Source organism: Phalangium opilio, unplaced genomic scaffold (genome assembly GCF_054372755.1).
Source record: "Phalangium opilio isolate 3A_F unplaced genomic scaffold, DU_Popi_V2 ptg000352l_1, whole genome shotgun sequence".
NCBI classification, from domain to species: Eukaryota; Metazoa; Arthropoda; class Arachnida; order Opiliones; family Phalangiidae; genus Phalangium; species Phalangium opilio.
The window spans coordinates 3,348,710-3,364,701 of record NW_028324228.1 but is presented as its reverse complement, the minus strand read 5'-3'; the positions used below and the strand labels follow the sequence as shown (position 1 = coordinate 3,364,701).

The following is a 15,992-nucleotide window of genomic DNA, read 5'->3' as shown; positions in this document are numbered from 1 at the left end:
TAGGTCACACTTCGATATGACACACAAAAGAAGCCTAGATTAGTATACATATAATAAACCGCTCCCCGGCGGGGAATCGAACCCCGGTCTCTCGCGTGACAGGCGAGGATACTCACCACTATACTACCGAGGATGAACCATATTTGGTTATCTCAGTTTTTTAAACTTATAGTACTTCTATCCGAATTTTTTTCGCTAAGTCCCGGAGCATGCGCGATAGTCACTAATTAAATGAAAAAGTGAGTTTGAAGAAAAAGTAACCCAATAAAATACTCTACGCTAGAAATAATAGTCAAGGCGATTTCTGAACCCTTTACTTTTCGAGAAACGTTATTGGTTTTACAAAAAATGTTCACGATTTTGAGAGTCAAAGAAACGAGATCGTACGGCTTGCACCGGCCGGGAATCGAACCCGGACCTCCCGCTTGGAAGGCGAGAATTCTACCATTGAACTACCGATGCTTGCATAGGTCACACTTCGATATGACACACAAAAGAAGCCTAGATTAGTATACATTTAAAAAACCGCTCCCCGGCGGGGAATCGAACCCCGGTCTCTCGCGTGACAGGCGAGGATACTCACCACTATACTACCGAGGATGAATGAAATTTGGTTATCTCAGTTTTTTAATCTTATAGTACTTCTATCCGAATTTTCTACCATTGAACTACCGATGCTTGCATAGGTCACACTTCGATATGACACACAAAAGAAGCCTAGATTAGTATACATATAATAAACCGCTCCCCGGCGGGGATTCGAACCCCGGTCTCTCGCGTGACAGGCGAGGATACTCACCACTATACTACCGAGCATGAATGAAAGCTGGTTATCTCAGTTTTTTAAACTTATAGTACTTCTATCCGAATTTTTTTCGCAAAGTCCCGGAGCATGTGCAATAGTCAGTAATTAAATGAAAAAGTGAGTTTGAAGAAAAAGTAACCCTATAAAATACTCTACGCTAGAAATAATGGTCTAGGCGATTTCTGAACACTTTACTTTTCGAGAAAGGTTATTGGTTTTACAAAAAATGTGCACGATTTTGAGAGTCAAAGAAACGAGATCGTACGGGTTGCACCGGCCGGGAATCGAACCCGGACCTCCCGCTTGGAAGGCGAGAATTCTACCATTGAACTACCGATGCTTGCATAGGTCACACTTCGATATGACACACAAAAGAAGCCTAGATTAGTATACATTTAAAAAACCGCTCCCCGGCGGGGAATCGAACCCCGGTCTCTCGCGTGACAGGCGAGGATACTCACCACTATACTACCGAGGATGAATGAAATTTGGTTATCTCAGTTTTTTAATCTTATAGTACTTCTATCCGAATTTTCTACCATTGAACTACCGATGCTTGCATAGGTCACACTTCGATATGACACACAAAAGAAGCCTAGATTAGTATACATATAATAAACCGCTCCCCGGCGGGGATTCGAACCCCGGTCTCTCGCGTGACAGGCGAGGATACTCACCACTATACTACCGAGCATGAATGAAAGCTGGTTATCTCAGTTTTTTAAACTTATAGTACTTCTATCCGAATTTTTTTCGCAAAGTCCCGGAGCATGTGCAATAGTCAGTAATTAAATGAAAAAGTGAGTTTGAAGAAAAAGTAACCCTATAAAATACTCTACGCTAGAAATAATGGTCTAGGCGATTTCTGAACACTTTACTTTTCGAGAAAGGTTATTGGTTTTACAAAAAATGTGCACGATTTTGAGAGTCAAAGAAACGAGATCGTACGGGTTGCACCGGCCGGGAATCGAACCCGGACCTCCCGCTTGGAAGGCGAGAATTCTACCATTGAACTACCGATGCTTGCATAGGTCACACTTCGATATGACACACAAAAGAAGCCTAGATTAGTATACATTTAAAAAACCGCTCCCCGGCGGGGAATCGAACCCCGGTCTCTCGCGTGACAGGCGAGGATACTCACCACTATACTACCGAGGATGAACCATATTTGGTTATCTCAGTTTTTTAAACTTATAGTACTTCTATCCGAATTTTTTTCGCTAAGTCCCGGAGCATGCGCGATAGTCACTAATTAAATGAAAAAGTGAGTTTGAAGAAAAAGTAACCCAATAAAATACTCTACGCTAGAAATAATGGTCAAGGCGATTTCTGCACCCTTTACTTTTCGAGAAACGTTATTGGTTTTACAAAAAATGTGCACGATTTTGAGAGTCAAAGACTCGAGATCGTACGGCTTGCACCGGCCGGGAATCGAACCCGAACCTCCCGCTTGGAAGGCGAGAATTCTACCATTGAACTACCGATGCTTGCATAGGTCACACTTCGATATGACACACAAAAGAAGCCTAGATTAGTATACATTTAAAAAACCGCTCCCCGGCGGGGAATCGAACCCCGGTCTCTCGCGTGACAGGCGAGGATACTCACCACTATACTACCGAGGATGAACCATATTTGGTTATCTCAGTTTTTTAAACTTATAGTACTTCTATCCGAATTTTTTTCGCTAAGTCCCGGAGCATGCGCGATAGTCACTAATTAAATGAAAAAGTGAGTTTGAAGAAAAAGTAACCCAATAAAATACTCTACGCTAGAAATAATGGTCAAGGCGATTTCTGAACCCTTTACTTTTCGAGAAACGTTATTGGTTTTACAAAAAATGTGCACGATTTTGAGAGTCAAAGAAACGAGATCGTACGGCTTGCACCGGCCGGGAATCGAACCCGGACCTCCCGCTTGGAAGGCGAGAATTCTACCATTGAACTACCGATGCTTGCATAGGTCACACTTCGATATGACACACAAAAGAAGCCTAGATTAGTATACATTTAAAAAACCGCTCCCCGGCGGGGAATCGAACCCCGGTCTCTCGCGTGACAGGCGAGGATACTCACCACTATACTACCGAGGATGAATCAAATTTGGTTATCTCAGTTTTTTAATCTTATAGTACTTCTATCCGAATTTTTTTCGCAAAGTCCCGGAGCATGTGCAATAGTCAGTAATTAAATGAAAAAGTGAGTTTGAAGAAAAAGTAACCCTATAAAATACTCTACGCTAGAAATAATGGTCTAGGCGATTTCTGAACACTTTACTTTTCGTGAAAGGTTATTGGTTTTACAAAAAATGTGCACGATTTTGAGAGTCAAAGAAACGAGATCGTACGGGTTGCACCGGCCGGGAATCGAACCCGGACCTCCCGCTTGGAAGGCGAGAATTCTACCATTGAACTACCGATGCTTGCATAGGTCACACTTCGATATGACACACAAAAGAAGCCTAGATTAGTATACATTTAAAAAACCGCTCCCCGGCGGGGAATCGAACCCCGGTCTCTCGCGTGACAGGCGAGGATACTCACCACTATACTACCGAGGATGAACCATATTTGGTTATCTCAGTTTTTTAAACTTATAGTACTTCTATCCGAATTTTTTTCGCTAAGTCCCGGAGCATGCGCGATAGTCACTAATTAAATGAAAAAGTGAGTTTGAAGAAAAAGTAACCCAATAAAATACTCTACGCTAGAAATAATGGTCAAGGCGATTTCTGAACCCTTTACTTTTCGAGAAATGTTATTGGTTTTAAAAAAATGTGCACGATTTTGAGAGTCAAAGAAACGAGATCGTACGGGTTGCACCGGCCGGGAATCGAACCCGGACCTCCCGCTTGGAAGGCGAGAATTCTACCATTGAACTACCGATGCTTGCATAGGTCACACTTCGATATGACACACAAAAGAAGCCTAGATTAGTATACATATAATAAACCGCTCCCCGGCGGGGAATCGAACCCCGGTCTCTCGCGTGACAGGCGAGGATACTCACCACTATACTACCGAGGATGAACCATATTTGGTTATCTCAGTTTTTTAAACTTATAGTACTTCTATCCGAATTTTTTTCGCTAAGTCCCGGAGCATGCGCGATAGTCACTAATTAAATGAAAAAGTGAGTTTGAAGAAAAAGTAACCCAATAAAATACTCTACGCTAGAAATAATGGTCAAGGCGATTTCTGCACCCTTTACTTTTCGAGAAACGTTATTGGTTTTACAAAAAATGTGCACGATTTTGAGAGTCAAAGACTCGAGATCGTACGGCTTGCACCGGCCGGGAATCGAACCCGAACCTCCCGCTTGGAAGGCGAGAATTCTACCATTGAACTACCGATGCTTGCATAGGTCACACTTCGATATGACACACAAAAGAAGCCTAGATTAGTATACATTTAAAAAACCGCTCCCCGGCGGGGAATCGAACCCCGGTCTCTCGCGTGACAGGCGAGGATACTCACCACTATACTACCGAGGATGAACCATATTTGGTTATCTCAGTTTTTTAAACTTATAGTACTTCTATCCGAATTTTTTTCGCTAAGTCCCGGAGCATGCGCGATAGTCACTAATTAAATGAAAAAGTGAGTTTGAAGAAAAAGTAACCCAATAAAATACTCTACGCTAGAAATAATGGTCAAGGCGATTTCTGAACCCTTTACTTTTCGAGAAACGTTATTGGTTTTACAAAAAATGTGCACGATTTTGAGAGTCAAAGAAACGAGATCGTACGGCTTGCACCGGCCGGGAATCGAACCCGGACCTCCTGCTTGGAAGGCGAGAATTCTACCATTGAACTACCGATGCTTGCATAGGTCACACTTCGATATGACACACAAAAGAAGCCTAGATTAGTATACATTTAAAAAACCGCTCCCCGGCGGGGAATCGAACCCCGGTCTCTCGCGTGACAGGCGAGGATACTCACCACTATACTACCGAGGATGAATCAAATTTGGTTATCTCAGTTTTTTAATCTTATAGTACTTCTATCCGAATTTTTTTCGCAAAGTCCCGGAGCATGTGCAATAGTCAGTAATTAAATGAAAAAGTGAGTTTGAAGAAAAAGTAACCCTATAAAATACTCTACGCTAGAAATAATGGTCTAGGCGATATCTGAACACTTTACTTTTCGTGAAAGGTTATTGGTTTTACAAAAAATGTGCACGATTTTGAGAGTCAAAGAAACGAGATCGTACGGGTTGCACCGGCCGGGAATCGAACCCGGACCTCCCGCTTGGAAGGCGAGAATTCTACCATTGAACTACCGATGCTTGCATAGGTCACACTTCGATATGACACACAAAAGAAGCCTAGATTAGTATACATTTAAAAAACCGCTCCCCGGCGGGGAATCGAACCCCGGTCTCTCGCGTGACAGGCGAGGATACTCACCACTATACTACCGAGGATGAACCATATTTGGTTATCTCAGTTTTTTAAACTTATAGTACTTCTATCCGAATTTTTTTCGCTAAGTCCCGGAGCATGCGCGATAGTCACTAATTAAATGAAAAAGTGAGTTTGAAGAAAAAGTAACCCAATAAAATACTCTACGCTAGAAATAATGGTCAAGGCGATTTCTGAACCCTTTACTTTTCGAGAAATGTTATTGGTTTTAAAAAAATGTGCACGATTTTGAGAGTCAAAGAAACGAGATCGTACGGGTTGCACCGGCCGGGAATCGAACCCGGACCTCCCGCTTGGAAGGCGAGAATTCTACCATTGAACTACCGATGCTTGCATAGGTCACACTTCGATATGACACACAAAAGAAGCCTAGATTAGTATACATATAATAAACCGCTCCCCGGCGGGGAATCGAACCCCGGTCTCTCGCGTGACAGGCGAGGATACTCACCACTATACTACCGAGGATGAACCATATTTGGTTATCTCAGTTTTTTAAACTTATAGTACTTCTATCCGAATTTTTTTCGCTAAGTCCCGGAGCATGCGCGATAGTCACTAATTAAATGAAAAAGTGAGTTTGAAGAAAAAGTAACCCAATAAAATACTCTACGCTAGAAATAATAGTCAAGGCGATTTCTGAACCCTTTACTTTTCGAGAAACGTTATTGGTTTTACAAAAAATGTTCACGATTTTGAGAGTCAAAGAAACGAGATCGTACGGCTTGCACCGGCCGGGAATCGAACCCGGACCTCCCGCTTGGAAGGCGAGAATTCTACCATTGAACTACCGATGCTTGCATAGGTCACACTTCGATATGACACACAAAAGAAGCCTAGATTAGTATACATTTAAAAAACCGCTCCCCGGCGGGGAATCGAACCCCGGTCTCTCGCGTGACAGGCGAGGATACTCACCACTATACTACCGAGGATGAATCAAATTTGGTTATCTCAGTTTTTTAATCTTATAGTACTTCTATCCGAATTTTCTACCATTGAACTACCGATGCTTGCATAGGTCACACTTCGATATGACACACAAAAGAAGCCTAGATTAGTATACATATAATAAACCGCTCCCCGGCGGGGAATCGAACCCCGGTCTCTCGCGTGACAGGCGAGGATACTCACCACTATACTACCGAGCATGAATGAAAGCTGGTTATCTCAGTTTTTTAAACTTATAGTACTTCTATCCGAATTTTTTTCGCAAAGTCCCGGAGCATGTGCAATAGTCAGTAATTAAATGAAAAAGTGAGTTTGAAGAAAAAGTAACCCTATAAAATACTCTACGCTAGAAATAATGGTCTAGGCGATTTCTGAACACTTTACTTTTCGAGAAAGGTTATTGGTTTTACAAAAAATGTGCACGATTTTGAGAGTCAAAGAAACGAGATCGTACGGGTTGCACCGGCCGGGAATCGAACCCGGACCTCCCGCTTGGAAGGCGAGAATTCTACCATTGAACTACCGATGCTTGCATAGGTCACACTTCGATATGACACACAAAAGAAGCCTAGATTAGTATACATTTAAAAAACCGCTCCCCGGCGGGGAATCGAACCCCGGTCTCTCGCGTGACAGGCGAGGATACTCACCACTATACTACCGAGGATGAACCATATTTGGTTATCTCAGTTTTTTAAACTTATAGTACTTCTATCCGAATTTTTTTCGCTAAGTCCCGGAGCATGCGCGATAGTCACTAATTAAATGAAAAAGTGAGTTTGAAGAAAAAGTAACCCAATAAAATACTCTACGCTAGAAATAATGGTCAAGGCGATTTCTGCACCCTTTACTTTTCGAGAAACGTTATTGGTTTTACAAAAAATGTGCACGATTTTGAGAGTCAAAGAAACGAGATCGTACGGCTTGCACCGGCCGGGAATCGAACCCGAACCTCCCGCTTGGAAGGCGAGAATTCTACCATTGAACTACCGATGCTTGCATAGGTCACACTTCGATATGACACACAAAAGAAGCCTAGATTAGTATACATTTAAAAAACCGCTCCCCGGCGGGGAATCGAACCCCGGTCTCTCGCGTGACAGGCGAGGATACTCACCACTATACTACCGAGGATGAATCAAATTTGGTTATCTCAGTTTTTTAATCTTATAGTACTTCTATCCGAATTTTTTTCGCAAATTCCCGGAGCATGTGCAATAGTCAGTAATTAAATGAAAAAGTGAGTTTGAAGAAAAAGTAACCCTATAAAATACTCTACGCTAGAAATAATGGTCTAGGCGATTTCTGAACACTTTACTTTTCGAGAAAGGTTATTGGTTTTACAAAAAATGTGCACGATTTTGAGAGTCAAAGAAACGAGATCGTACGGGTTGCACCGGCCGGGAATCGAACCCGGACCTCCCGCTTGGAAGGCGAGAATTCTACCATTGAACTACCGATGCTTGCATAGGTCACACTTCGATATGACACACAAAAGAAGCCTAGATTAGTATACATTTAAAAAACCGCTCCCCGGCGGGGAATCGAACCCCGGTCTCTCGCGTGACAGGCGAGGATACTCACCACTATACTACCGAGGATGAACCATATTTGGTTATCTCAGTTTTTTAAACTTATAGTACTTCTATCCGAATTTTTTTCGCTAAGTCCCGGAGCATGTGCAATAGTCAGTAATTAAATGAAAAAGTGAGTTTGAAGAAAAAGTAACCCTATAAAATACTCTACGCTAGAAATAATGGTCTAGGCGATTTCTGAACACTTTACTTTTCGTGAAAGGTTATTGGTTTTACAAAAAATGTGCACGATTTTGAGAGTCAAAGAAACGAGATCGTACGGGTTGCACCGGCCGGGAATCGAACCCGGACCTCCCGCTTGGAAGGCGAGAATTCTACCATTGAACTACCGATGCTTGCATAGGTCACACTTCGATATGACACACAAAAGAAGCCTAGATTAGTATACATTTAAAAAACCGCTCCCCGGCGGGGAATCGAACCCCGGTCTCTCGCGTGACAGGCGAGGATACTCACCACTATACTACCGAGGATGAACCATATTTGGTTATCTCAGTTTTTTAAACTTATAGTACTTCTATCCGAATTTTTTTCGCTAAGTCCCGGAGCATGCGCGATAGTCACTAATTAAATGAAAAAGTGAGTTTGAAGAAAAAGTAACCCAATAAAATACTCTACGCTAGAAATAATGGTCAAGGCGATTTCTGAACCCTTTACTTTTCGAGAAATGTTATTGGTTTTAAAAAAATGTGCACGATTTTGAGAGTCAAAGAAACGAGATCGTACGGGTTGCACCGGCCGGGAATCGAACCCGGACCTCCCGCTTGGAAGGCGAGAATTCTACCATTGAACTACCGATGCTTGCATAGGTCACACTTCGATATGACACACAAAAGAAGCCTAGATTAGTATACATATAATAAACCGCTCCCCGGCGGGGAATCGAACCCCGGTCTCTCGCGTGACAGGCGAGGATACTCACCACTATACTACCGAGGATGAACCATATTTGGTTATCTCAGTTTTTTAAACTTATAGTACTTCTATCCGAATTTTTTTCGCTAAGTCCCGGAGCATGCGCGATAGTCACTAATTAAATGAAAAAGTGAGTTTGAAGAAAAAGTAACCCAATAAAATACTCTACGCTAGAAATAATAGTCAAGGCGATTTCTGAACCCTTTACTTTTCGAGAAACGTTATTGGTTTTACAAAAAATGTTCACGATTTTGAGAGTCAAAGAAACGAGATCGTACGGCTTGCACCGGCCGGGAATCGAACCCGGACCTCCCGCTTGGAAGGCGAGAATTCTACCATTGAACTACCGATGCTTGCATAGGTCACACTTCGATATGACACACAAAAGAAGCCTAGATTAGTATACATTTAAAAAACCGCTCCCCGGCGGGGAATCGAACCCCGGTCTCTCGCGTGACAGGCGAGGATACTCACCACTATACTACCGAGGATGAATCAAATTTGGTTATCTCAGTTTTTTAATCTTATAGTACTTCTATCCGAATTTTCTACCATTGAACTACCGATGCTTGCATAGGTCACACTTCGATATGACACACAAAAGAAGCCTAGATTAGTATACATATAATAAACCGCTCCCCGGCGGGGAATCGAACCCCGGTCTCTCGCGTGACAGGCGAGGATACTCACCACTATACTACCGAGCATGAATGAAAGCTGGTTATCTCAGTTTTTTAAACTTATAGTACTTCTATCCGAATTTTTTTCGCAAAGTCCCGGAGCATGTGCAATAGTCAGTAATTAAATGAAAAAGTGAGTTTGAAGAAAAAGTAACCCTATAAAATACTCTACGCTAGAAATAATGGTCTAGGCGATTTCTGAACACTTTACTTTTCGAGAAAGGTTATTGGTTTTACAAAAAATGTGCACGATTTTGAGAGTCAAAGAAACGAGATCGTACGGGTTGCACCGGCCGGGAATCGAACCCGGACCTCCCGCTTGGAAGGCGAGAATTCTACCATTGAACTACCGATGCTTGCATAGGTCACACTTCGATATGACACACAAAAGAAGCCTAGATTAGTATACATTTAAAAAACCGCTCCCCGGCGGGGAATCGAACCCCGGTCTCTCGCGTGACAGGCGAGGATACTCACCACTATACTACCGAGGATGAATCAAATTTGGTTATCTCAGTTTTTTAATCTTATAGTACTTCTATCCGAATTTTCTACCATTGAACTACCGATGCTTGCATAGGTCACACTTCGATATGACACACAAAAGAAGCCTAGATTAGTATACATATAATAAACCGCTCCCCGGCGGGGAATCGAACCCCGGTCTCTCGCGTGACAGGCGAGGATACTCACCACTATACTACCGAGGATGAACCATATTTGGTTATCTCAGTTTTTTAAACTTATAGTACTTCTATCCGAATTTTTTTCGCTAAGTCCCGGAGCATGCGCGATAGTCACTAATTAAATGAAAAAGTGAGTTTGAAGAAAAAGTAACCCAATAAAATACTCTACGCTAGAAATAATAGTCAAGGCGATTTCTGAACCCTTTACTTTTCGAGAAACGTTATTGGTTTTACAAAAAATGTTCACGATTTTGAGAGTCAAAGAAACGAGATCGTACGGCTTGCACCGGCCGGGAATCGAACCCGGACCTCCCGCTTGGAAGGCGAGAATTCTACCATTGAACTACCGATGCTTGCATAGGTCACACTTCGATATGACACACAAAAGAAGCCTAGATTAGTATACATTTAAAAAACCGCTCCCCGGCGGGGAATCGAACCCCGGTCTCTCGCGTGACAGGCGAGGATACTCACCACTATACTACCGAGGATGAATCAAATTTGGTTATCTCAGTTTTTTAATCTTATAGTACTTCTATCCGAATTTTCTACCATTGAACTACCGATGCTTGCATAGGTCACACTTCGATATGACACACAAAAGAAGCCTAGATTAGTATACATATAATAAACCGCTCCCCGGCGGGGAATCGAACCCCGGTCTCTCGCGTGACAGGCGAGGATACTCACCACTATACTACCGAGCATGAATGAAAGCTGGTTATCTCAGTTTTTTAAACTTATAGTACTTCTATCCGAATTTTTTTCGCAAAGTCCCGGAGCATGTGCAATAGTCAGTAATTAAATGAAAAAGTGAGTTTGAAGAAAAAGTAACCCTATAAAATACTCTACGCTAGAAATAATGGTCTAGGCGATTTCTGAACACTTTACTTTTCGAGAAAGGTTATTGGTTTTACAAAAAATGTGCACGATTTTGAGAGTCAAAGAAACGAGATCGTACGGGTTGCACCGGCCGGGAATCGAACCCGGACCTCCCGCTTGGAAGGCGAGAATTCTACCATTGAACTACCGATGCTTGCATAGGTCACACTTCGATATGACACACAAAAGAAGCCTAGATTAGTATACATTTAAAAAACCGCTCCCCGGCGGGGAATCGAACCCCGGTCTCTCGCGTGACAGGCGAGGATACTCACCACTATACTACCGAGGATGAACCATATTTGGTTATCTCAGTTTTTTAAACTTATAGTACTTCTATCCGAATTTTTTTCGCTAAGTCCCGGAGCATGCGCGATAGTCACTAATTAAATGAAAAAGTGAGTTTGAAGAAAAAGTAACCCAATAAAATACTCTACGCTAGAAATAATGGTCAAGGCGATTTCTGCACCCTTTACTTTTCGAGAAACGTTATTGGTTTTACAAAAAATGTGCACGATTTTGAGAGTCAAAGAAACGAGATCGTACGGCTTGCACCGGCCGGGAATCGAACCCGAACCTCCCGCTTGGAAGGCGAGAATTCTACCATTGAACTATCGATGCTTGCATAGGTCACACTTCGATATGACACACAAAAGAAGCCTAGATTAGTATACATTTAAAAAACCGCTCCCCGGCGGGGAATCGAACCCCGGTCTCTCGCGTGACAGGCGAGGATACTCACCACTATACTACCGAGGATGAACCATATTTGGTTATCTCAGTTTTTTAAACTTATAGTACTTCTATCCGAATTTTTTTCGCTAAGTCCCGGAGCATGCGCGATAGTCACTAATTAAATGAAAAAGTGAGTTTGAAGAAAAAGTAACCCAATAAAATACTCTACGCTAGAAATAATGGTCAAGGCGATTTCTGAACCCTTTACTTTTCGAGAAACGTTATTGGTTTTACAAAAAATGTGCACGATTTTGAGAGTCAAAGAAACGAGATCGTACGGCTTGCACCGGCCGGGAATCGAACCCGGACCTCCCGCTTGGAAGGCGAGAATTCTACCATTGAACTACCGATGCTTGCATAGGTCACACTTCGATATGACACACAAAAGAAGCCTAGATTAGTATACATTTAAAAAACCGCTCCCCGGCGGGGAATCGAACCCCGGTCTCTCGCGTGACAGGCGAGGATACTCACCACTATACTACCGAGGATGAATCAAATTTGGTTATCTCAGTTTTTTAATCTTATAGTACTTCTATCCGAATTTTTTTCGCAAAGTCCCGGAGCATGTGCAATAGTCAGTAATTAAATGAAAAAGTGAGTTTGAAGAAAAAGTAACCCTATAAAATACTCTACGCTAGAAATAATGGTCTAGGCGATTTCTGAACACTTTACTTTTCGAGAAAGGTTATTGGTTTTACAAAAAATGTGCACGATTTTGAGAGTCAAAGAAACGAGATCGTACGGGTTGCACCGGCCGGGAATCGAACCCGGACCTCCCGCTTGGAAGGCGAGAATTCTACCATTGAACTACCGATGCTTGCATAGGTCACACTTCGATATGACACACAAAAGAAGCCTAGATTAGTATACATTTAAAAAACCGCTCCCCGGCGGGGAATCGAACCCCGGTCTCTCGCGTGACAGGCGAGGATACTCACCACTATACTACCGAGGATGAACCATATTTGGTTATCTCAGTTTTTTAAACTTATAGTACTTCTATCCGAATTTTTTTCGCTAAGTCCCGGAGCATGCGCGATAGTCACTAATTAAATGAAAAAGTGAGTTTGAAGAAAAAGTAACCCAATAAAATACTCTACGCTAGAAATAATAGTCAAGGCGATTTCTGAACCCTTTACTTTTCGAGAAACGTTATTGGTTTTACAAAAAATGTTCACGATTTTGAGAGTCAAAGAAACGAGATCGTACGGCTTGCACCGGCCGGGAATCGAACCCGGACCTCCCGCTTGGAAGGCGAGAATTCTACCATTGAACTACCGATGCTTGCATAGGTCACACTTCGATATGACACACAAAAGAAGCCTAGATTAGTATACATTTAAAAAACCGCTCCCCGGCGGGGAATCGAACCCCGGTCTCTCGCGTGACAGGCGAGGATACTCACCACTATACTACCGAGGATGAATCAAATTTGGTTATCTCAGTTTTTTAATCTTATAGTACTTCTATCCGAATTTTCTACCATTGAACTACCGATGCTTGCATAGGTCACACTTCGATATGACACACAAAAGAAGCCTAGATTAGTATACATATAATAAACCGCTCCCCGGCGGGGAATCGAACCCCGGTCTCTCGCGTGACAGGCGAGGATACTCACCACTATACTACCGAGCATGAATGAAAGCTGGTTATCTCAGTTTTTTAAACTTATAGTACTTCTATCCGAATTTTTTTCGCAAAGTCCCGGAGCATGTGCAATAGTCAGTAATTAAATGAAAAAGTGAGTTTGAAGAAAAAGTAACCCTATAAAATACTCTACGCTAGAAATAATGGTCTAGGCGATTTCTGAACACTTTACTTTTCGAGAAAGGTTATTGGTTTTACAAAAAATGTGCACGATTTTGAGAGTCAAAGAAACGAGATCGTACGGGTTGCACCGGCCGGGAATCGAACCCGGACCTCCCGCTTGGAAGGCGAGAATTCTACCATTGAACTACCGATGCTTGCATAGGTCACACTTCGATATGACACACAAAAGAAGCCTAGATTAGTATACATTTAAAAAACCGCTCCCCGGCGGGGAATCGAACCCCGGTCTCTCGCGTGACAGGCGAGGATACTCACCACTATACTACCGAGGATGAACCATATTTGGTTATCTCAGTTTTTTAAACTTATAGTACTTCTATCCGAATTTTTTTCGCTAAGTCCCGGAGCATGCGCGATAGTCACTAATTAAATGAAAAAGTGAGTTTGAAGAAAAAGTAACCCAATAAAATACTCTACGCTAGAAATAATGGTCAAGGCGATTTCTGCACCCTTTACTTTTCGAGAAACGTTATTGGTTTTACAAAAAATGTGCACGATTTTGAGAGTCAAAGAAACGAGATCGTACGGCTTGCACCGGCCGGGAATCGAACCCGAACCTCCCGCTTGGAAGGCGAGAATTCTACCATTGAACTACCGATGCTTGCATAGGTCACACTTCGATATGACACACAAAAGAAGCCTAGATTAGTATACATTTAAAAAACCGCTCCCCGGCGGGGAATCGAACCCCGGTCTCTCGCGTGACAGGCGAGGATACTCACCACTATACTACCGAGGATGAACCATATTTGGTTATCTCAGTTTTTTAAACTTATAGTACTTCTATCCGAATTTTTTTCGCTAAGTCCCGGAGCATGCGCGATAGTCACTAATTAAATGAAAAAGTGAGTTTGAAGAAAAAGTAACCCAATAAAATACTCTACGCTAGAAATAATGGTCAAGGCGATTTCTGAACCCTTTACTTTTCGAGAAACGTTATTGGTTTTACAAAAAATGTGCACGATTTTGAGAGTCAAAGAAACGAGATCGTACGGCTTGCACCGGCCGGGAATCGAACCCGGACCTCCCGCTTGGAAGGCGAGAATTCTACCATTGAACTACCGATGCTTGCATAGGTCACACTTCGATATGACACACAAAAGAAGCCTAGATTAGTATACATTTAAAAAACCGCTCCCCGGCGGGGAATCGAACCCCGGTCTCTCGCGTGACAGGCGAGGATACTCACCACTATACTACCGAGGATGAACCATATTTGGTTATCTCAGTTTTTTAAACTTATAGTACTTCTATCCGAATTTTTTTCGCTAAGTCCCGGAGCATGCGCGATAGTCACTAATTAAATGAAAAAGTGAGTTTGAAGAAAAAGTAACCCAATAAAATACTCTACGCTAGAAATAATGGTCAAGGCGATTTCTGAACCCTTTACTTTTCGAGAAACGTTATTGGTTTTACAAAAAATGTGCACGATTTTGAGAGTCAAAGAAACGAGATCGTACGGCTTGCACCGGCCGGGAATCGAACCCGGACCTCCCGCTTGGAAGGCGAGAATTCTACCATTGAACTACCGATGCTTGCATAGGTCACACTTCGATATGACACACAAAAGAAGCCTAGATTAGTATACATTTAAAAAACCGCTCCCCGGCGGGGAATCGAACCCCGGTCTCTCGCGTGACAGGCGAGGATACTCACCACTATACTACCGAGGATGAATCAAATTTGGTTATCTCAGTTTTTTAATCTTATAGTACTTCTATCCGAATTTTTTTCGCAAAGTCCCGGAGCATGTGCAATAGTCAGTAATTAAATGAAAAAGTGAGTTTGAAGAAAAAGTAACCCTATAAAATACTCTACGCTAGAAATAATGGTCTAGGCGATTTCTGAACACTTTACTTTTCGAGAAAGGTTATTGGTTTTACAAAAAATGTGCACGATTTTGAGAGTCAAAGAAACGAGATCGTACGGGTTGCACCGGCCGGGAATCGAACCCGGACCTCCCGCTTGGAAGGCGAGAATTCTACCATTGAACTACCGATGCTTGCATAGGTCACACTTCGATATGACACACAAAAGAAGCCTAGATTAGTATACATTTAAAAAACCGCTCCCCGGCGGGGAATCGAACCCCGGTCTCTCGCGTGACAGGCGAGGATACTCACCACTATACTACCGAGGATGAACCATATTTGGTTATCTCAGTTTTTTAAACTTATAGTACTTCTATCCGAATTTTTTTCGCTAAGTCCCGGAGCATGCGCGATAGTCACTAATTAAATGAAAAAGTGAGTTTGAAGAAAAAGTAACCCAATAAAATACTCTACGCTAGAAATAATGGTCAAGGCGATTTCTGAACCCTTTACTTTTCGAGAAATGTTATTGGTTTTAAAAAAATGTGCACGATTTTGAGAGTCAAAGAAACGAGATCGTTCGGGTTGCACCGGCCGGGAATCGAACCCGGACCTCCCGCTTGGAAGGCGAGAATTCTACCATTGAACTACCGATGCTTGCATAGGTCA

The 15,992-nt window shown here is 42.5% G+C and overlaps 69 non-coding genes across 69 annotated transcripts; all 69 read right to left on the bottom strand.

The window, feature by feature from the left end:
- Positions 1 to 61: 61 nt before the first annotated feature.
- Positions 62 to 133, bottom strand: TRNAD-GUC (transfer RNA aspartic acid (anticodon GUC)). The gene has a single exon. It is a non-coding gene; the product is annotated as a tRNA-Asp (tRNA).
- A 258-nt stretch (positions 134 to 391) lies between these two features.
- Positions 392 to 462, bottom strand: TRNAG-UCC (transfer RNA glycine (anticodon UCC)). Its single transcript has one exon. It is a non-coding gene; the product is annotated as a tRNA-Gly (tRNA).
- Positions 463 to 528: 66 nt separating this feature from the next.
- On the bottom strand, positions 529 to 600 carry TRNAD-GUC (transfer RNA aspartic acid (anticodon GUC)). Its single transcript has one exon. It is a non-coding gene; the product is annotated as a tRNA-Asp (tRNA).
- A 144-nt stretch (positions 601 to 744) lies between these two features.
- TRNAD-GUC (transfer RNA aspartic acid (anticodon GUC)) lies at positions 745 to 816 on the bottom strand. The gene has a single exon. It is a non-coding gene; the product is annotated as a tRNA-Asp (tRNA).
- Positions 817 to 1,074: 258 nt separating this feature from the next.
- On the bottom strand, positions 1,075 to 1,145 carry TRNAG-UCC (transfer RNA glycine (anticodon UCC)). Its single transcript has one exon. It is a non-coding gene; the product is annotated as a tRNA-Gly (tRNA).
- Positions 1,146 to 1,211: 66 nt separating this feature from the next.
- On the bottom strand, positions 1,212 to 1,283 carry TRNAD-GUC (transfer RNA aspartic acid (anticodon GUC)). The gene has a single exon. It is a non-coding gene; the product is annotated as a tRNA-Asp (tRNA).
- Positions 1,284 to 1,427: 144 nt separating this feature from the next.
- TRNAD-GUC (transfer RNA aspartic acid (anticodon GUC)) lies at positions 1,428 to 1,499 on the bottom strand. Its single transcript has one exon. It is a non-coding gene; the product is annotated as a tRNA-Asp (tRNA).
- A 258-nt stretch (positions 1,500 to 1,757) lies between these two features.
- TRNAG-UCC (transfer RNA glycine (anticodon UCC)) lies at positions 1,758 to 1,828 on the bottom strand. The gene has a single exon. It is a non-coding gene; the product is annotated as a tRNA-Gly (tRNA).
- A 66-nt stretch (positions 1,829 to 1,894) lies between these two features.
- TRNAD-GUC (transfer RNA aspartic acid (anticodon GUC)) lies at positions 1,895 to 1,966 on the bottom strand. The gene has a single exon. It is a non-coding gene; the product is annotated as a tRNA-Asp (tRNA).
- Positions 1,967 to 2,224: 258 nt separating this feature from the next.
- Positions 2,225 to 2,295, bottom strand: TRNAG-UCC (transfer RNA glycine (anticodon UCC)). The gene has a single exon. It is a non-coding gene; the product is annotated as a tRNA-Gly (tRNA).
- Positions 2,296 to 2,361: 66 nt separating this feature from the next.
- TRNAD-GUC (transfer RNA aspartic acid (anticodon GUC)) lies at positions 2,362 to 2,433 on the bottom strand. The gene has a single exon. It is a non-coding gene; the product is annotated as a tRNA-Asp (tRNA).
- A 258-nt stretch (positions 2,434 to 2,691) lies between these two features.
- Positions 2,692 to 2,762, bottom strand: TRNAG-UCC (transfer RNA glycine (anticodon UCC)). The gene has a single exon. It is a non-coding gene; the product is annotated as a tRNA-Gly (tRNA).
- A 66-nt stretch (positions 2,763 to 2,828) lies between these two features.
- Positions 2,829 to 2,900, bottom strand: TRNAD-GUC (transfer RNA aspartic acid (anticodon GUC)). Its single transcript has one exon. It is a non-coding gene; the product is annotated as a tRNA-Asp (tRNA).
- Positions 2,901 to 3,158: 258 nt separating this feature from the next.
- TRNAG-UCC (transfer RNA glycine (anticodon UCC)) lies at positions 3,159 to 3,229 on the bottom strand. Its single transcript has one exon. It is a non-coding gene; the product is annotated as a tRNA-Gly (tRNA).
- A 66-nt stretch (positions 3,230 to 3,295) lies between these two features.
- On the bottom strand, positions 3,296 to 3,367 carry TRNAD-GUC (transfer RNA aspartic acid (anticodon GUC)). The gene has a single exon. It is a non-coding gene; the product is annotated as a tRNA-Asp (tRNA).
- A 257-nt stretch (positions 3,368 to 3,624) lies between these two features.
- On the bottom strand, positions 3,625 to 3,695 carry TRNAG-UCC (transfer RNA glycine (anticodon UCC)). The gene has a single exon. It is a non-coding gene; the product is annotated as a tRNA-Gly (tRNA).
- A 66-nt stretch (positions 3,696 to 3,761) lies between these two features.
- On the bottom strand, positions 3,762 to 3,833 carry TRNAD-GUC (transfer RNA aspartic acid (anticodon GUC)). The gene has a single exon. It is a non-coding gene; the product is annotated as a tRNA-Asp (tRNA).
- A 258-nt stretch (positions 3,834 to 4,091) lies between these two features.
- Positions 4,092 to 4,162, bottom strand: TRNAG-UCC (transfer RNA glycine (anticodon UCC)). Its single transcript has one exon. It is a non-coding gene; the product is annotated as a tRNA-Gly (tRNA).
- A 66-nt stretch (positions 4,163 to 4,228) lies between these two features.
- Positions 4,229 to 4,300, bottom strand: TRNAD-GUC (transfer RNA aspartic acid (anticodon GUC)). Its single transcript has one exon. It is a non-coding gene; the product is annotated as a tRNA-Asp (tRNA).
- Positions 4,301 to 4,558: 258 nt separating this feature from the next.
- TRNAG-UCC (transfer RNA glycine (anticodon UCC)) lies at positions 4,559 to 4,629 on the bottom strand. Its single transcript has one exon. It is a non-coding gene; the product is annotated as a tRNA-Gly (tRNA).
- Positions 4,630 to 4,695: 66 nt separating this feature from the next.
- On the bottom strand, positions 4,696 to 4,767 carry TRNAD-GUC (transfer RNA aspartic acid (anticodon GUC)). The gene has a single exon. It is a non-coding gene; the product is annotated as a tRNA-Asp (tRNA).
- Positions 4,768 to 5,025: 258 nt separating this feature from the next.
- Positions 5,026 to 5,096, bottom strand: TRNAG-UCC (transfer RNA glycine (anticodon UCC)). The gene has a single exon. It is a non-coding gene; the product is annotated as a tRNA-Gly (tRNA).
- A 66-nt stretch (positions 5,097 to 5,162) lies between these two features.
- On the bottom strand, positions 5,163 to 5,234 carry TRNAD-GUC (transfer RNA aspartic acid (anticodon GUC)). The gene has a single exon. It is a non-coding gene; the product is annotated as a tRNA-Asp (tRNA).
- Positions 5,235 to 5,491: 257 nt separating this feature from the next.
- TRNAG-UCC (transfer RNA glycine (anticodon UCC)) lies at positions 5,492 to 5,562 on the bottom strand. Its single transcript has one exon. It is a non-coding gene; the product is annotated as a tRNA-Gly (tRNA).
- Positions 5,563 to 5,628: 66 nt separating this feature from the next.
- On the bottom strand, positions 5,629 to 5,700 carry TRNAD-GUC (transfer RNA aspartic acid (anticodon GUC)). Its single transcript has one exon. It is a non-coding gene; the product is annotated as a tRNA-Asp (tRNA).
- Positions 5,701 to 5,958: 258 nt separating this feature from the next.
- Positions 5,959 to 6,029, bottom strand: TRNAG-UCC (transfer RNA glycine (anticodon UCC)). Its single transcript has one exon. It is a non-coding gene; the product is annotated as a tRNA-Gly (tRNA).
- Positions 6,030 to 6,095: 66 nt separating this feature from the next.
- TRNAD-GUC (transfer RNA aspartic acid (anticodon GUC)) lies at positions 6,096 to 6,167 on the bottom strand. The gene has a single exon. It is a non-coding gene; the product is annotated as a tRNA-Asp (tRNA).
- A 144-nt stretch (positions 6,168 to 6,311) lies between these two features.
- Positions 6,312 to 6,383, bottom strand: TRNAD-GUC (transfer RNA aspartic acid (anticodon GUC)). The gene has a single exon. It is a non-coding gene; the product is annotated as a tRNA-Asp (tRNA).
- A 258-nt stretch (positions 6,384 to 6,641) lies between these two features.
- TRNAG-UCC (transfer RNA glycine (anticodon UCC)) lies at positions 6,642 to 6,712 on the bottom strand. Its single transcript has one exon. It is a non-coding gene; the product is annotated as a tRNA-Gly (tRNA).
- Positions 6,713 to 6,778: 66 nt separating this feature from the next.
- On the bottom strand, positions 6,779 to 6,850 carry TRNAD-GUC (transfer RNA aspartic acid (anticodon GUC)). The gene has a single exon. It is a non-coding gene; the product is annotated as a tRNA-Asp (tRNA).
- Positions 6,851 to 7,108: 258 nt separating this feature from the next.
- On the bottom strand, positions 7,109 to 7,179 carry TRNAG-UCC (transfer RNA glycine (anticodon UCC)). Its single transcript has one exon. It is a non-coding gene; the product is annotated as a tRNA-Gly (tRNA).
- Positions 7,180 to 7,245: 66 nt separating this feature from the next.
- On the bottom strand, positions 7,246 to 7,317 carry TRNAD-GUC (transfer RNA aspartic acid (anticodon GUC)). The gene has a single exon. It is a non-coding gene; the product is annotated as a tRNA-Asp (tRNA).
- Positions 7,318 to 7,575: 258 nt separating this feature from the next.
- On the bottom strand, positions 7,576 to 7,646 carry TRNAG-UCC (transfer RNA glycine (anticodon UCC)). The gene has a single exon. It is a non-coding gene; the product is annotated as a tRNA-Gly (tRNA).
- A 66-nt stretch (positions 7,647 to 7,712) lies between these two features.
- On the bottom strand, positions 7,713 to 7,784 carry TRNAD-GUC (transfer RNA aspartic acid (anticodon GUC)). Its single transcript has one exon. It is a non-coding gene; the product is annotated as a tRNA-Asp (tRNA).
- A 258-nt stretch (positions 7,785 to 8,042) lies between these two features.
- TRNAG-UCC (transfer RNA glycine (anticodon UCC)) lies at positions 8,043 to 8,113 on the bottom strand. The gene has a single exon. It is a non-coding gene; the product is annotated as a tRNA-Gly (tRNA).
- Positions 8,114 to 8,179: 66 nt separating this feature from the next.
- TRNAD-GUC (transfer RNA aspartic acid (anticodon GUC)) lies at positions 8,180 to 8,251 on the bottom strand. Its single transcript has one exon. It is a non-coding gene; the product is annotated as a tRNA-Asp (tRNA).
- A 257-nt stretch (positions 8,252 to 8,508) lies between these two features.
- Positions 8,509 to 8,579, bottom strand: TRNAG-UCC (transfer RNA glycine (anticodon UCC)). The gene has a single exon. It is a non-coding gene; the product is annotated as a tRNA-Gly (tRNA).
- Positions 8,580 to 8,645: 66 nt separating this feature from the next.
- TRNAD-GUC (transfer RNA aspartic acid (anticodon GUC)) lies at positions 8,646 to 8,717 on the bottom strand. The gene has a single exon. It is a non-coding gene; the product is annotated as a tRNA-Asp (tRNA).
- A 258-nt stretch (positions 8,718 to 8,975) lies between these two features.
- On the bottom strand, positions 8,976 to 9,046 carry TRNAG-UCC (transfer RNA glycine (anticodon UCC)). The gene has a single exon. It is a non-coding gene; the product is annotated as a tRNA-Gly (tRNA).
- A 66-nt stretch (positions 9,047 to 9,112) lies between these two features.
- TRNAD-GUC (transfer RNA aspartic acid (anticodon GUC)) lies at positions 9,113 to 9,184 on the bottom strand. Its single transcript has one exon. It is a non-coding gene; the product is annotated as a tRNA-Asp (tRNA).
- A 144-nt stretch (positions 9,185 to 9,328) lies between these two features.
- TRNAD-GUC (transfer RNA aspartic acid (anticodon GUC)) lies at positions 9,329 to 9,400 on the bottom strand. Its single transcript has one exon. It is a non-coding gene; the product is annotated as a tRNA-Asp (tRNA).
- Positions 9,401 to 9,658: 258 nt separating this feature from the next.
- On the bottom strand, positions 9,659 to 9,729 carry TRNAG-UCC (transfer RNA glycine (anticodon UCC)). The gene has a single exon. It is a non-coding gene; the product is annotated as a tRNA-Gly (tRNA).
- Positions 9,730 to 9,795: 66 nt separating this feature from the next.
- TRNAD-GUC (transfer RNA aspartic acid (anticodon GUC)) lies at positions 9,796 to 9,867 on the bottom strand. The gene has a single exon. It is a non-coding gene; the product is annotated as a tRNA-Asp (tRNA).
- Positions 9,868 to 10,011: 144 nt separating this feature from the next.
- Positions 10,012 to 10,083, bottom strand: TRNAD-GUC (transfer RNA aspartic acid (anticodon GUC)). The gene has a single exon. It is a non-coding gene; the product is annotated as a tRNA-Asp (tRNA).
- Positions 10,084 to 10,341: 258 nt separating this feature from the next.
- On the bottom strand, positions 10,342 to 10,412 carry TRNAG-UCC (transfer RNA glycine (anticodon UCC)). The gene has a single exon. It is a non-coding gene; the product is annotated as a tRNA-Gly (tRNA).
- Positions 10,413 to 10,478: 66 nt separating this feature from the next.
- On the bottom strand, positions 10,479 to 10,550 carry TRNAD-GUC (transfer RNA aspartic acid (anticodon GUC)). The gene has a single exon. It is a non-coding gene; the product is annotated as a tRNA-Asp (tRNA).
- Positions 10,551 to 10,694: 144 nt separating this feature from the next.
- Positions 10,695 to 10,766, bottom strand: TRNAD-GUC (transfer RNA aspartic acid (anticodon GUC)). Its single transcript has one exon. It is a non-coding gene; the product is annotated as a tRNA-Asp (tRNA).
- Positions 10,767 to 11,024: 258 nt separating this feature from the next.
- TRNAG-UCC (transfer RNA glycine (anticodon UCC)) lies at positions 11,025 to 11,095 on the bottom strand. The gene has a single exon. It is a non-coding gene; the product is annotated as a tRNA-Gly (tRNA).
- A 66-nt stretch (positions 11,096 to 11,161) lies between these two features.
- Positions 11,162 to 11,233, bottom strand: TRNAD-GUC (transfer RNA aspartic acid (anticodon GUC)). Its single transcript has one exon. It is a non-coding gene; the product is annotated as a tRNA-Asp (tRNA).
- Positions 11,234 to 11,491: 258 nt separating this feature from the next.
- TRNAG-UCC (transfer RNA glycine (anticodon UCC)) lies at positions 11,492 to 11,562 on the bottom strand. Its single transcript has one exon. It is a non-coding gene; the product is annotated as a tRNA-Gly (tRNA).
- Positions 11,563 to 11,628: 66 nt separating this feature from the next.
- TRNAD-GUC (transfer RNA aspartic acid (anticodon GUC)) lies at positions 11,629 to 11,700 on the bottom strand. Its single transcript has one exon. It is a non-coding gene; the product is annotated as a tRNA-Asp (tRNA).
- Positions 11,701 to 11,958: 258 nt separating this feature from the next.
- Positions 11,959 to 12,029, bottom strand: TRNAG-UCC (transfer RNA glycine (anticodon UCC)). Its single transcript has one exon. It is a non-coding gene; the product is annotated as a tRNA-Gly (tRNA).
- Positions 12,030 to 12,095: 66 nt separating this feature from the next.
- On the bottom strand, positions 12,096 to 12,167 carry TRNAD-GUC (transfer RNA aspartic acid (anticodon GUC)). The gene has a single exon. It is a non-coding gene; the product is annotated as a tRNA-Asp (tRNA).
- Positions 12,168 to 12,425: 258 nt separating this feature from the next.
- Positions 12,426 to 12,496, bottom strand: TRNAG-UCC (transfer RNA glycine (anticodon UCC)). The gene has a single exon. It is a non-coding gene; the product is annotated as a tRNA-Gly (tRNA).
- Positions 12,497 to 12,562: 66 nt separating this feature from the next.
- On the bottom strand, positions 12,563 to 12,634 carry TRNAD-GUC (transfer RNA aspartic acid (anticodon GUC)). The gene has a single exon. It is a non-coding gene; the product is annotated as a tRNA-Asp (tRNA).
- Positions 12,635 to 12,892: 258 nt separating this feature from the next.
- Positions 12,893 to 12,963, bottom strand: TRNAG-UCC (transfer RNA glycine (anticodon UCC)). The gene has a single exon. It is a non-coding gene; the product is annotated as a tRNA-Gly (tRNA).
- Positions 12,964 to 13,029: 66 nt separating this feature from the next.
- TRNAD-GUC (transfer RNA aspartic acid (anticodon GUC)) lies at positions 13,030 to 13,101 on the bottom strand. The gene has a single exon. It is a non-coding gene; the product is annotated as a tRNA-Asp (tRNA).
- A 144-nt stretch (positions 13,102 to 13,245) lies between these two features.
- TRNAD-GUC (transfer RNA aspartic acid (anticodon GUC)) lies at positions 13,246 to 13,317 on the bottom strand. The gene has a single exon. It is a non-coding gene; the product is annotated as a tRNA-Asp (tRNA).
- A 258-nt stretch (positions 13,318 to 13,575) lies between these two features.
- Positions 13,576 to 13,646, bottom strand: TRNAG-UCC (transfer RNA glycine (anticodon UCC)). Its single transcript has one exon. It is a non-coding gene; the product is annotated as a tRNA-Gly (tRNA).
- Positions 13,647 to 13,712: 66 nt separating this feature from the next.
- TRNAD-GUC (transfer RNA aspartic acid (anticodon GUC)) lies at positions 13,713 to 13,784 on the bottom strand. Its single transcript has one exon. It is a non-coding gene; the product is annotated as a tRNA-Asp (tRNA).
- A 258-nt stretch (positions 13,785 to 14,042) lies between these two features.
- Positions 14,043 to 14,113, bottom strand: TRNAG-UCC (transfer RNA glycine (anticodon UCC)). The gene has a single exon. It is a non-coding gene; the product is annotated as a tRNA-Gly (tRNA).
- Positions 14,114 to 14,179: 66 nt separating this feature from the next.
- On the bottom strand, positions 14,180 to 14,251 carry TRNAD-GUC (transfer RNA aspartic acid (anticodon GUC)). Its single transcript has one exon. It is a non-coding gene; the product is annotated as a tRNA-Asp (tRNA).
- A 258-nt stretch (positions 14,252 to 14,509) lies between these two features.
- TRNAG-UCC (transfer RNA glycine (anticodon UCC)) lies at positions 14,510 to 14,580 on the bottom strand. Its single transcript has one exon. It is a non-coding gene; the product is annotated as a tRNA-Gly (tRNA).
- Positions 14,581 to 14,646: 66 nt separating this feature from the next.
- Positions 14,647 to 14,718, bottom strand: TRNAD-GUC (transfer RNA aspartic acid (anticodon GUC)). Its single transcript has one exon. It is a non-coding gene; the product is annotated as a tRNA-Asp (tRNA).
- A 258-nt stretch (positions 14,719 to 14,976) lies between these two features.
- TRNAG-UCC (transfer RNA glycine (anticodon UCC)) lies at positions 14,977 to 15,047 on the bottom strand. Its single transcript has one exon. It is a non-coding gene; the product is annotated as a tRNA-Gly (tRNA).
- Positions 15,048 to 15,113: 66 nt separating this feature from the next.
- TRNAD-GUC (transfer RNA aspartic acid (anticodon GUC)) lies at positions 15,114 to 15,185 on the bottom strand. Its single transcript has one exon. It is a non-coding gene; the product is annotated as a tRNA-Asp (tRNA).
- Positions 15,186 to 15,443: 258 nt separating this feature from the next.
- Positions 15,444 to 15,514, bottom strand: TRNAG-UCC (transfer RNA glycine (anticodon UCC)). Its single transcript has one exon. It is a non-coding gene; the product is annotated as a tRNA-Gly (tRNA).
- A 66-nt stretch (positions 15,515 to 15,580) lies between these two features.
- On the bottom strand, positions 15,581 to 15,652 carry TRNAD-GUC (transfer RNA aspartic acid (anticodon GUC)). Its single transcript has one exon. It is a non-coding gene; the product is annotated as a tRNA-Asp (tRNA).
- A 257-nt stretch (positions 15,653 to 15,909) lies between these two features.
- On the bottom strand, positions 15,910 to 15,980 carry TRNAG-UCC (transfer RNA glycine (anticodon UCC)). Its single transcript has one exon. It is a non-coding gene; the product is annotated as a tRNA-Gly (tRNA).
- Between the last annotated feature and the right edge of the window lie 12 nt (positions 15,981 to 15,992).